The sequence below is a fragment of the Pholcus phalangioides genome, unplaced genomic scaffold (assembly GCF_987345545.1).
Source record: "Pholcus phalangioides strain wild (caught in Gottingen) unplaced genomic scaffold, Ppha-v1.0 ptg000009l_1, whole genome shotgun sequence".
NCBI lineage: Eukaryota > Metazoa > Arthropoda > Arachnida > Araneae > Pholcidae > Pholcus > Pholcus phalangioides.
In genome coordinates, this window is record NW_028301602.1 from 28425545 (window position 1) to 28438117 (window position 12573).

A 12573-nucleotide genomic window follows, 5' to 3' on the forward strand; every position below is an offset into this window, starting at 1 on the left:
AGCTACATTGTAGAAATTTAGCGCATCGTGATTGGCCGAAATGAGTGATGAACCATTATGTCACTACTGGTGAAATATTTGCTGGCGACGTTTAACAATAGATACATTAAATTGTGCTGGAACCCAAGATCCACCGTTGGAGTAATGGTTATAGTACGAGACTCACGTACCGAAGGTTGTGTGTTCGTTTCGATCTGAAACCCAACTAGAGTTTTTTCCATCTCTGCTGTCATTTATTGATTTACTAAAAATTGTTTCCACTTTTGTTTCTGATTTAATCAAATGCGGTTCACGTGTATCGAGAAGACAATAATAACGGCTCGCGAAGCTGGGCCCAGCTTTCATTTACTGATTCAATAAAAAATGCTTTCATTTTTCGTTGATGAACTTTGAAATTCAGTTTCGCCCCAAAACTCCGCCTCTCGTGACGTCTTGCTAGCTTTTTTGTTCGCAGTAACCAATCACCCGCGTGCAAATGCTTTCTGTGTTACTAAGAAAGTAGGGATTGTAATTACGCTATCCGGACCATTGCTTTTGACTTTGGGTCGCGTATTTCCTGAGATATGAACGTTTAAATAATTTCGTCGCGCAACTTTTTTGCAATGTTCCCAGTATCGTCAGATGATTTGCAAGACGTATTCACGTCAAAAATGACTGAAACGGTTGCGTAACCACCAGACATACCGATCTTATTTATAAAAAAATGAAATTATAGAAAAGAAAACTTTATGTAACTAATATAAATTGAAATGCAAATAAATGCACAGGGTGTCCCATAAATTCTTAAATAGTTACAAAAATCATAAAAATTGAAGGAATTTGGATATTTGAATGCTGTTTGAAAAAAAGTTATCCTCACGAAAAGGGAAATTTCTTGATATAAGGAAAAAAATTAGTTCAAATTTTGGTTGATAAAGGATGCTGAGCAAAAGAAAATCACAGTCCTTTGGACGAACCCTTTTTTCAATGTCCTCTCTGCCCGAAACATTCGTAAAGTTTCAGCCGGGGATTTGCGGTTGAGGAAAAACTACTTGCCCAATAATGCTTATTCATCACATTGAAGACCTCACGCAAGTGCCAGTGACAGGAACCTTCAGAAATAAGCTGTTAATCGTACACTCCGCATTTTGTAGGACTGATTTGTATATTTCCAGTGATTTGCTTTCGCGCAGAACCCTCTATCAGCAAAATATTTGGGCTAAATTTTTTTTTTGTGAAAAAAAACAACACGCCCACACACACACCTGTTCGTGAGAATGACTTTTTGCAAACCGCCTTCAAATATGCCAATTCCACCTATGTTTATGAAAATTTACGAAATTATTCACGAACTTATTTGACTCACTGTATTTAATATTGATATGCTAGTGCAAACACTAGGTGGTGGTGCAATTACCGTAATTTCCCTAATAAAGTCACGGGGTTTTTCTAACTTTAAAAGTTAATTTTTAGCTTTTAGGGCTAATTCAAAAGCCCCGCCTATCCAATAACATTTTTTTCCTGAATTGAGGGATTATAATTAATTCTTATGAGAATTTTTAATGCATATCTCTCTTCAATCCTGAAGAAAGAAATAAGAAGTCAGAAAAGCAAAAAACACAGAGCAAAGTCACGATCAGAAGTATTGAAAACATACTGTGTGTTTTGTACGCTAATAAATTTTTATTCTTTATTGAAGTCATTCGGCATTGCAGCCGTTCGCCAGGTAAAGGTTCGATTTTTTCGGTAATAAAGTCGAAGAATAGCCGTGAAACTTCGGGGCACCGGTCAAATTAGCGAAAATGACAGCGATGCGTCAAAAATGATCAAAAGATCAGAAAGAATGAACCATATTTTGATTGAAACTCTTGATCTATTTACACAGCGGGTGTCTTCAACATATTGTCGGGTTGGAAGCAATGCCTATGCCCGAAGTTCAAAGAGCATCTATATATTTACTCTGCTCAAACTCAAAATAACAATGCTAATCCTTTCGACAATTTTTCTGAATCATTTCATGTAAAATGAAAGATCCAGCTAATTGACAATGCATTGAAAAAAAAGGAACCTATGTTTCCAGAGCGCACTTTTTTCAGTGCAAGACTCAAACTGTATAGTCTAGCCATTCTAGGAGATCATCTTTTTTATCTGCATGCACCAGTTATTCAAATGAGCTGACCAATCACAAATGGATGAGGACACATATGAACTCGACTGGGTGTTGTGTCATCATCCTCTGTATGGATCCTCATAAATCCAATTTTGAAGCTGTTGATTTTACCCTTCAATCAGCTTTTGTCGTTTTATGGTTCTCCTTGGTGTTTAAAAAGACGTATAAAAATTTTGAGCAGAAACTGCAACGAATCAAATGATTTTCCATAGAACCGCATAGGAAATCCCATTTCAGCTAACGACGATTTCGTTAGATGAAACTGTCAACGTACTCAGTCTCAACACACCTATCTGTTAACATTCATTGCGGAAGAATCTCGATAACTTTCACGATTCTGGTCTTCAGCTCCAATGTGATTTACATAATCAATTACATTGATCCAGTGATTCTCAAACTTTAGTCACCCGCGGCTCCCTGTCCCGATTCATGGTTCATCTGAGATTTTCCCCATATAAAAGAACCACTTCAAAGCATAAACAAGCACATAAATACTTTATCTTCAGTTCGCCGTGACACCCCTGACAAAAGTTGGCGGTGCCCACTTAGGGATACACTGGTGTCATCTATCAATCAATTTTTTTCAGTTTTCTTTTGTCAAAGATAGATGAAAATCAAACTCAGAAGTTGAAATTCAATTTTTACAAACGAAAAAAAAAAGAGGGAGGGGCAATACAAACGCAAAATCTGGGTGTGAACTCAAAATCACCTACACGTTGGGGGGTAATCAGTCAGATACTCTACCACATCGTTTCCCAACATTTTTTTGTCCCATCGCCCCCTTCTTCAGAAATTTTTTTCTCCCATCGCCCCCAACGCGATCTAACCCATAGGATCCTATGGTATACCAGTAGCTTCTACCCCCCCCCCCGGGGGCCTGAACGCCCACGTTGGGAATCACTGCTCTACCACTACTCAATCTCACGTACGCCCTCCCATAGAAGTACAAGCAAATCTGTCAAAGAATAAAGAAAAGATAATAATAATAATAATAAAAACGCGAATATATGTGCACGCCATCTATGCGTCATTCAAAGAATTGCATCTAAAAATATTTCTAATCATCACAGGATGACAGCAGACTACTACGCACATAATATGTGAATGGTGGAAGCATTCTGAGGGTTATACGAAATAAGCGCATAAACCGTTCCGTTTTTTAGACGTACTACCACTATTATACAAGTATGTGTCTGAAACTACAGTAGTGTTTAGACATACTATAATGCTTGGCGAGAAAACCAACAGTCGTCTCTCCCATTTTAATCCTCTCATTGGAATTGATGAGATATCTCGCCAAAAATGATGGTTTTTATTTCGGTAATTAAGAGTATCTAGACTCCTTATAACCCTCTTATTTCAGCAATGACGAGCTCAGATATTGCGCTGTGGAATGTTATAAACCCTCCCCCTTTCAGGTATGTTTTAAATCCCCCCAATCTGGAAGATCAGCTGCCAGTGGGTGGATGCAGCTTCTGCTCTCTGCTTTCATTTTGGTAACAGAAAAAAAGAGACGGTGTTCTAAACATACCGTTTTTTCCCTTCTGGGTAGTGTAAACTATAAAAATATACGTACAGTATAAATAATACAGCTCAACACACCGATTTTATTTTCAGATATTTTATTGATTTTAAGGTAATTTCTTTCTGGTGGGGGGGGGGGGGGGGGTTCTGACACTGTTTTGTTTTCTTTTCAGATTGTATTTTCCAGTTTTTGGGACAAAGTTAAAATCAAATTTCAATGTTAATACATAACCAGCTCACAAATCGGTTTGAAACTGCGCAAAATGTAAATGAATGATGAATTTAATCAATTTATTAATCTTTAAGAGTAATCAATATATAAATCAATACTGATGGAACTAAGTAATGCCTTTTTTAAAATTAAAAAAGCACATATTCAAAAACACAATATGTAACGGGCAGACTTGAATAGGAAGTCAGTACATATGTCACACGAAATTGAGTAACATGTAAGTTAAGAATAAAATTAAAACAATATAATAAATGAAAACAGTTCAGGAAATCAGAATTAGTCAATAGTAATGGTACACTAAATGATGCTGCACTCAGTCTACTAAAATGAAAACAAAATGCTTCAACTAATTCGAAGAAAATCATTTGTATCCGGGGTCTTCAACCATTGCGAGCCAAAAAAATATTCCCGTGCAGCCCGAGGGCCAACAAGTCACAATGCGGTATCTCCCCCAAAAACACGCAGAGGCTTCTATAACCTGCATGGGCTTCCTGTGGACCCAGGGCTCCGAGTCAAACGAGGAAACCCCATATTATCGGAGAAATTTATTCATTGTGAGATCATTTTCCATTAAATATGAATTTTAAATTCGTTCTTGTGGAATTTCTTTTTCATCACTCTTCTGACATTATTATTATTTTTTCAATCAATTCTAAAATAATTTTTTTCATGTGTTATGAATATATTTTTCTGCAATTATGAATTTTTACCAATTCTTAGGTATTGCTTTCACCATTAAGTGAGTTTTCATTAAAAATCTGAGATTATTTTTTCATTAAATACCAATTTCCTTCAATTCTGAAATTTTTCTCATTCATTTCCGTGCAGGAAATAATTCATATTTCCTTCAATTTCTGGAAATATTTTTCATGAATAGCGAAATGCTTTTTTTCCCATCAATTCTGGAGTTACTTCTTTCTATACAATAATTCTAAAAATAATCGCTTTTAATAATCCATTCTCATCTTTGAAGTTATTTCTCATTAATTCTGTTATTATTTCTCCCACTAGTTATAAACTTTCGAATTTCTGATTTTTTTAAAATTAAATTTGAAATTACTTATTTCATCAATACTGGAATAAATCATTCCGTTTAGGGTTTTTTTTCAGCATTTCTATATATTCTGTAACTATATAAGCCTTCTCGTCGGTGGGCTACTCAGATAAAACTTCGAGGGCCACATGTGACCCGCGGGCCATGCGTTCAAGATCTGTGGTTCATATGATTCTCTGTTGTGAGCATTGGAAGTCTCAGCAAATGAAGTCAAATATATAATTTATGTTATTATTATTATTTAGTTTATTTTCAGTGTGAATATAAAATGAATGTTTAATATCTTAGGGGCAATGTAGGAAATGTTATTATTAGGTTTTGGCAGTTGATAAACTCGATTGTATCTATTTGTAGTTCCATTTTGATTTTTCGTTAAATATTTTCCATTCAAATGCGAAAATTTGATAACTCTACAGAAAGTTTTGTCTTGAGGCTAAAGTATGCATTGTGTTTCGGAAACATCTATAACTATTTGTATACTATTGTACACTATTACTATTAGTGTGTCTCCTGTTTTATATATAATTTAATTTCCGAATATTCTCGAAATATAGTCTCTTCAGGCACTGATTGCATAATTAATAATTCAAGATATTCCATACGTAAAATAGGTCTTTTAAAAATATTCATCGATCAAGTTTTTCATTTTGTAAATAATAAATGCATCTTTTTTTATTAATATATCACAGCGCGAGTTTCATTTTCACAAAAAGCCCTCCCTCAGATTCAATCGCAAGCTCGAAAGTCTTACATATAATCTAGAGCTAAATGAATAAAATTTTATTTAAAAAAACAAGAAATCTAATGGTAGAGAAATAATTTATTTATACGAGAGATGGGATTGAAAAGATAAGAAATCCCCCCCCCCTCTCTCCTGAGTTGATCTGAAGAGAACCAATGCCACCGAGAACGTATTAATTAAAACCAACCACGTTTTCAACGAACTCCTCGGTTCATTATACGTTGCCATTTACGTTTCTTAAGGCTGGTATTCATTTGTTCAAGTGAGAATTGTTTTCGATATTATTCACGACTTCCCACGGAAAAATTTTTTGCGGAGGCGTAACTTATAAAGGAAAAGGTCAAACAGCTTCGATATTTTCAAAACGAACTTTCTCCCGAGGTTTTCACGCGTATACGTAATTAGCCAGATATAGGATGATGTTGCTCGTTTTCAATCAATTGACGTTATTCGGATTAAGTATTCACATTCACCATTGAAAAATTATTTCAATTCCTATTCATTCCCAGAATGTGGAGTTATTTGTACTGGATGATGCATTTGCATTTGATTTATATAGAGAGGGATTTTATGGTGATTGGTTGATCCAACGTTTTTGCTGTTATACAGGGTGGATGAAAAAGCCCATGAAACGTTTTGAAAATTACTAAACAAATAACCAATTGACGTGAAAAATTGTGATTTGCACTAAAAATAGTTATGGCGTAGGTTTTTTTTTTTAAAATAGAAATAATTCAAAAACTCTCTCACAGATGGCGCTGTATCATTAAAAAAACTATGTAACCAAATGGCACGAGTTTGATCGCTATGTCCTATATACATGCAGAATATAGGAGTTAGTGGTTTAACTTCTGTTATGTCCGCTTCGTTCTAAATCGGGGGGGGGGGGATACCCAACGCATGGCCCTCGGGCCATATTTGGCCCGCGGAGCTTTATTGTCGTGGCCCACAGATTATTTTAGAAAATGGTTGAAACATTCCAAAGCGATCTATTCTAGAATTAATGAAAGAAATAATTTCGGGATTAATGAAAGAAATAATTCTAGAATAAATGATAGAAATTATTCCAGAATTGATTATAGAAATAACTACAGAATCGATGAAAATTCAGAATCACTGCAACAAATTGTTTTAGAATTTTTGAAAAAAATAATTTCAGAATTAATCAGAAAAAAACAACTTATAAATCAATGAGAGAAATAATTTTTTCTGGTAGAAATCATATTGCAATCTATAAAAGAATAATTAGATAATTATTTTAAGAAATGATTTCAAGATACATTGAAAAGGAAAACTAATTTCAGAATTACCAAAATAAATAATTATAGAATAATTTAAAGGCATTTCAGATCAAAATTAATCTCATAATTAATTAATTTAATCAGCAATTAATCAAAAACTTTTTCAGAATTTGTGAAAAAAATAATTTCAAAACCAATAACCAATCAAAACTGGTAATTAACAAAAGAAATAATTTCAGCATAGTGAGTCTCCGTTATTTTTGTTCCTGCTTAACTCGAGGTCCACACACAATTGGCCTCTTCTATTAAGATGCTTTATAAATTACACGAGTTGGTAGCCCACGGGCTTTGCCGGAAGTTGTAAATGGGCAGTATGTGTATTTATATTTTATTATTATTCTTGGTTTTTTATTGCTCTTATTGGGTTGTTGTATTTTTGATATAGTTCAGATATATTATCGGCATTCGCATTTTTGCTGGACATTTTGTCTGTTGTGGCCTGTGTATTTTCTTGTAGGGATATGTAAAAGAAAAAGTTTACGCCTCACGTGCGACCAATATAGAGTAACTGAAGACCAAAATTGTGAAAGTTATCGAGATTCTTCCGCAATGAATGTTAACAGATAGGTGTGTTGATCTGTGATACTACGGCTAACGAAGTTCCACATTCGTTAGTCGAAATCATCGTTAGCTGAAACGTGATATCCTAAGCGTTTCTATGGAAAATCATTTGATTCGTTGCAGGTTCTGTACAAAATTTTATAATAAGTGTTTTTAAACACCAAGGAGAACCATAAAACGACAAAAGCTGATTGAAGGGTAAAATCAACAGCTTTAAAATTAGATAAGTTAAGATCTATACAGAGGATGATGACACAACCCAGTCGAGTTCGTATGTGTTCTCATCCATTTGTGATTTGGTCAGTTCATTTTTGTGACTGATACGTGCAGATAGAAAAGATGAGCTCCTAGAATGGTTAGACTGTACAGTTTGATGCTAAGAATCTTGCACTGCAAAAAAGTGTGCTCTGAAAGCATGACTTTCTTCTTTTTTTTTTCATTGCATTTTCAATTAGCTGGATCTTTCATTTTACATGAAATGATTCAGAAAAATTTGCGGAAGAGAAGTGGTTACACATCTGGAAAAAAATTTTCGAAGTTGATAAGAATTAATTGGGCTCGAGTGACAGCAATTGTGGCGTGGTGGTAAGATGCTCGTCAACTGTCGTGAAGGTTGTCATCACGATCCCAGGTTCAAACCCGGCGAATAATATAGCGATAAATTTTTCCACACGCACAGACTTTTTTGCCCATTTTATTCATTAGGAATGGACTCCGAAACGCATGTTATAGACCCTTGTGTGACAGAACAGAATAGACCGAGCTCTACCAGACTCTGTCGCTTACGCTCATTTCACCCGGAGGACGTGGTCGTACCGGAGAAAATTCTAAGTTACAAGGGTAAAAAATATATAATTAGGGTTCCCCTATCATGGGATCTAAAGAATCCATGCAGATTTTGTGTGTGTGTGTGATGACAGAGAATGCCCTATACAATCATTCAACTTTCATTGGTTGTCAAACACAGAGGTCGATGTATCCACTGCATGCACACACACACACACTCACACACACACACAAAAGAGCGAGCCCTGACGTATCTCCTAAACTCTTAAAATGTCGGTTTTTCAAAAAATTCGAAAAATTCAGAATTGATTATTCATGCACGTATGGGTGCAGCGCCAAAAGATGGGGGGGGGGGGGTAACAATGCATGAAATTATTCACAAAAGGGGCTCGCGCTTCAAAAAGTTTGGGAACTACCAACATGTGGTTCTTATATGCCGTGTATATCGGTTGTTCAAATGGAACGTAGACAAAGCTGGCAATAACTCAAATATCTGACTGTGAACGACAGATAATAGCACTGCATGGTTTGGTATTTGTAGTGAAACAACACTGTGTGTGAATGTGATCAGAGACAGGCGTCAGCGGAGTAAAGGAGAATTTTCAAGCAACAGTGGCATGTGAGGCTTGCGTCCAAGTAAGAACACTATTTCGTACACTCCAGCAAGTTATTGGTGACCTATCTTCTCTCAATGTCCTTGTATATTAACATACGCTCAACCACGAAGCACTGTGTTTAAGTTGTGTACCGAGTTTCGAAGTGAATACTGACATCAAATAAACTATTGTCAACTTGATTCTTGCGAGCAAATATAGTTTGCCTTCTTTGTTCCCAGTGAAACAGGATGACTTCTTCATTCGAGGCTCATCCTTTCTAGAATGTGGCGACACCAGATTTCATCATCTATTACAAACATATACCCTCCCTCGTTCACTACACTGTTTGCATCCACAGAAGATTTTACTTGCTGAAGAATCTCCTTTGCATATAAATTGAATTTCCACCAGTCGAGTCGAATTTGCTTGAAGGCTGCATCCATCACACTCCAGCGTTGTTTAAACTTTCCCCTATTCTCAGCTGACGCGTCTTTCATGGAGATCAGGGATCCCAGGAATAAATACTAAGCTGATTTATCCGTCATTTATTAGTCTCGGCGGTGGCTTCTGGTTAATGTTATCACCATATATATATATATATATATATATATTCTTAAGACGGACCACTTATGAGATGTTACTACGAATACCAACAAACCATAAGAGTGCCGCCACCTCTCGCTTACTCCATTAACTATTTGAGTTGCCAGCTTTGCCCATGTAACCCGCACGGGTGAGAGGGCTTATATACCGGAAAGGACGGAGCCTGGGCCCTGTCTGGTCTGACAGCTTTGCCCATGTTCGACTTGAATAGGCTACAATTGATACCTAGATACCTAGTAATTTTAGCCACCAGAAGATTATGTCAAAGCAGAGCCGCAACTAGATTCTTCGTCAGCCGGGCAAGCACACAATTTGGCGCCCCCATGTAATGCAGAACAAGTTGAAGGGGGAACTTTGCATCCCCTCTAGGCCAGCATCCGGGGCACTAGACCCACCTGTTTCCTGTCCATACCAATTTAGTCCAGTGACCATATTTCAAAGAAAAAAAGAAAGAAAAACCATGACATTTTTTATCGTGAGTGCAAAAACTACTCTTTAGTGCAAAAGTCGCACTAAAAGAGCGAAATCGTGATTTAATTACATTAAAGTTTGATTGATTTCTGAAACATGGTAAAATGAAGCATTCACACTAAAACTGGTGATATTGCCAAATAATATGAAAATAAATAAATACTAAGCTGATTTATCCGATATTTATTGGTCTCGGTGGAAGCCTCTGGTTAATGTTATCACTATATATATATATATTTTAAGATGGACCACTTATGAGATGTTACTACGAATACCAACAAACCATAAGAGTGCCGCCACCTCTTGCTTATTCCATTAAATATTTGAGCCCCATTAATGCTGCCCTTAAACATAAGTAATATAGTCACTCTATTTTTAGCATAAAATTCTAAGTTATAAAATTAAAAGTGATGATAAGGAAAGAATTTTTGACAAAAACTTTCTAATTGGGTTTTATAGGACAGGGTGACCTCCTCCTTCTAACCAGAACATGGCCCACTGAGTGAATAAGCAGGACCGGGTGACTAAATAAAACTTTAATTGTTTTATTCTCTAATAAAACTAAACAACCCCTGACAAAATGAATGACGTTCCTGAGGTCTACACGCTATTTGGACACTTCTTCTTAATTTGAAGTATGACTCTAGGATCAACGGTCCTCGAATTATTCCAGTATAAGGGGACTTTCTCAGGTGTAACCTGTATAGGTGTATTTTTAAATGATACAACTTAACATCCATTTGTAGAACGATGTGAGATGAGAAATCAGTTTGGTCCCGAAACAGAAAATGTTGAAAGATGCATTTTAAAGAATGCAATCTTTGACATTGCATGTAATCTAACGACATTAAATAGAGTTTGGAAAAGATTTCTGTCTTGTTTTTTGATCAGAACATGATAACTCCAAAATCACAGCTTTGAGATGTAAGCATTTTCATTGTCATCTAAAAATCAAAAATAAAGTATACACACAAATACAAATGAAAATATCATACATCAGCATGTTGTTTAGCAGAGCGGGGCACGTATTTGTGTATTTATCTTACATCTAGTTAGTTATAATTAGCAAGACTTAATTTTAGATCAAAAAGCCATTTTTTGGAGATGTCATGTTCTCACCAAACACCACAAATTTGAAGAGCACATAATGTCATAACGATGGTCAGTAATAAATTATTTCCCTGCATATTTGAGATAGGAAAAACTAATATAATTCACATTTTTCACCGATTGAAAACTCAAAAAAACGAAATTATTCAGCATTTTGTTTCAAAAGTAAAGACATGTCACAGATTTTCTGGGAAAACTGCTTTTAATATACATTTTTGTTTGTTCTTATGAAAGTTACTGACATTTGTGAAATGACAGGATATCAAAGAAATTCCATAATTTTCCGACTGTATCTTAAATATCCGTATCTTTTGGTTGACAAAGCCAGTCAATTTCAGCACGTCAAAGAGAAATATCGTTTCCACAGGTAAAGGATACGATTCATTTTCTTCTTAAAGGAATAACGTTTCGAATTTTTTTCCTTTTGGACAATTTTTGGCAAGTGTCTCTTTTTTGAAAAGCAAATGCCATTTACACAAACAACAACATCTGCTCGGATGTGGAAAAAGAACTTAGTCCTTTTTCACGTTAGATAAAATGAACTAGAAAATTCTATAAGAGACTATTTCTTATATATTTTTTTTATAAGTAGTTTTTCCTCATTTAAAATAAGAAAATAACTATTAAGAAAAGGTGAAAACGTATAGATTTTTCCAACTTTGAAAATACGTCTAAAATTCTGAAGGTTTCTCAATTCAAATCGAGAAGTTTCTCCTGATATTTTGGATTTGAATGAAAGATCGTCAACGCTATCATATTGAAAACATATTTCTTCTATGAAATAATCCATTTTATTCCTAAATTTTTCGATCAGTTTTATATAGAAATAACTCTTTCCCCCTTCAAGGTATATTGAGATTTTTCGAACGATTCCACTTCTCAGCTTCTTCTCTCTAGAGTTACACTTATATATACACCTTCATTTTTGACGGTTTTTAAATGGTTATAATGATCCTTTTTTCAAGTTAAGACCTGAGGCACACATATATGTACCTAATTCAAATGGTCCTAGTGAAGATATCGATCCAAATTAATTAATCAATTAATTATTATTATTTTCTTTTTAAAGAACATTTTGACAAACAATAAGCAATCTAAAAATTATTTTCGTAATAGTCATTTTTGGCTCAGGTTTGAGAAGGTTAACACACTAGGTACCCTAAAAATAAGGGCCTCCAAACTCGTATAATCTGGTTCTCTTTGACGTGTCTGACACGCGCCCACGCACGTATTTTTTATAACTGTATATGAATGCACATATATAATGGATCCTTCAGATCCCATGATAGGGACCCTAGTTATATATATATGTATTTTTCTCCTTGTAACTTTTTTCAGAGAATTTTCTCTGGCATGACCACGCCCCCCCAAGGGGGGGGGGGCAATGAGTCCGGTAGTGCTCGGTCTGTTCTGTTCCGTCACACAAGGGTCTATTAGACCGGAA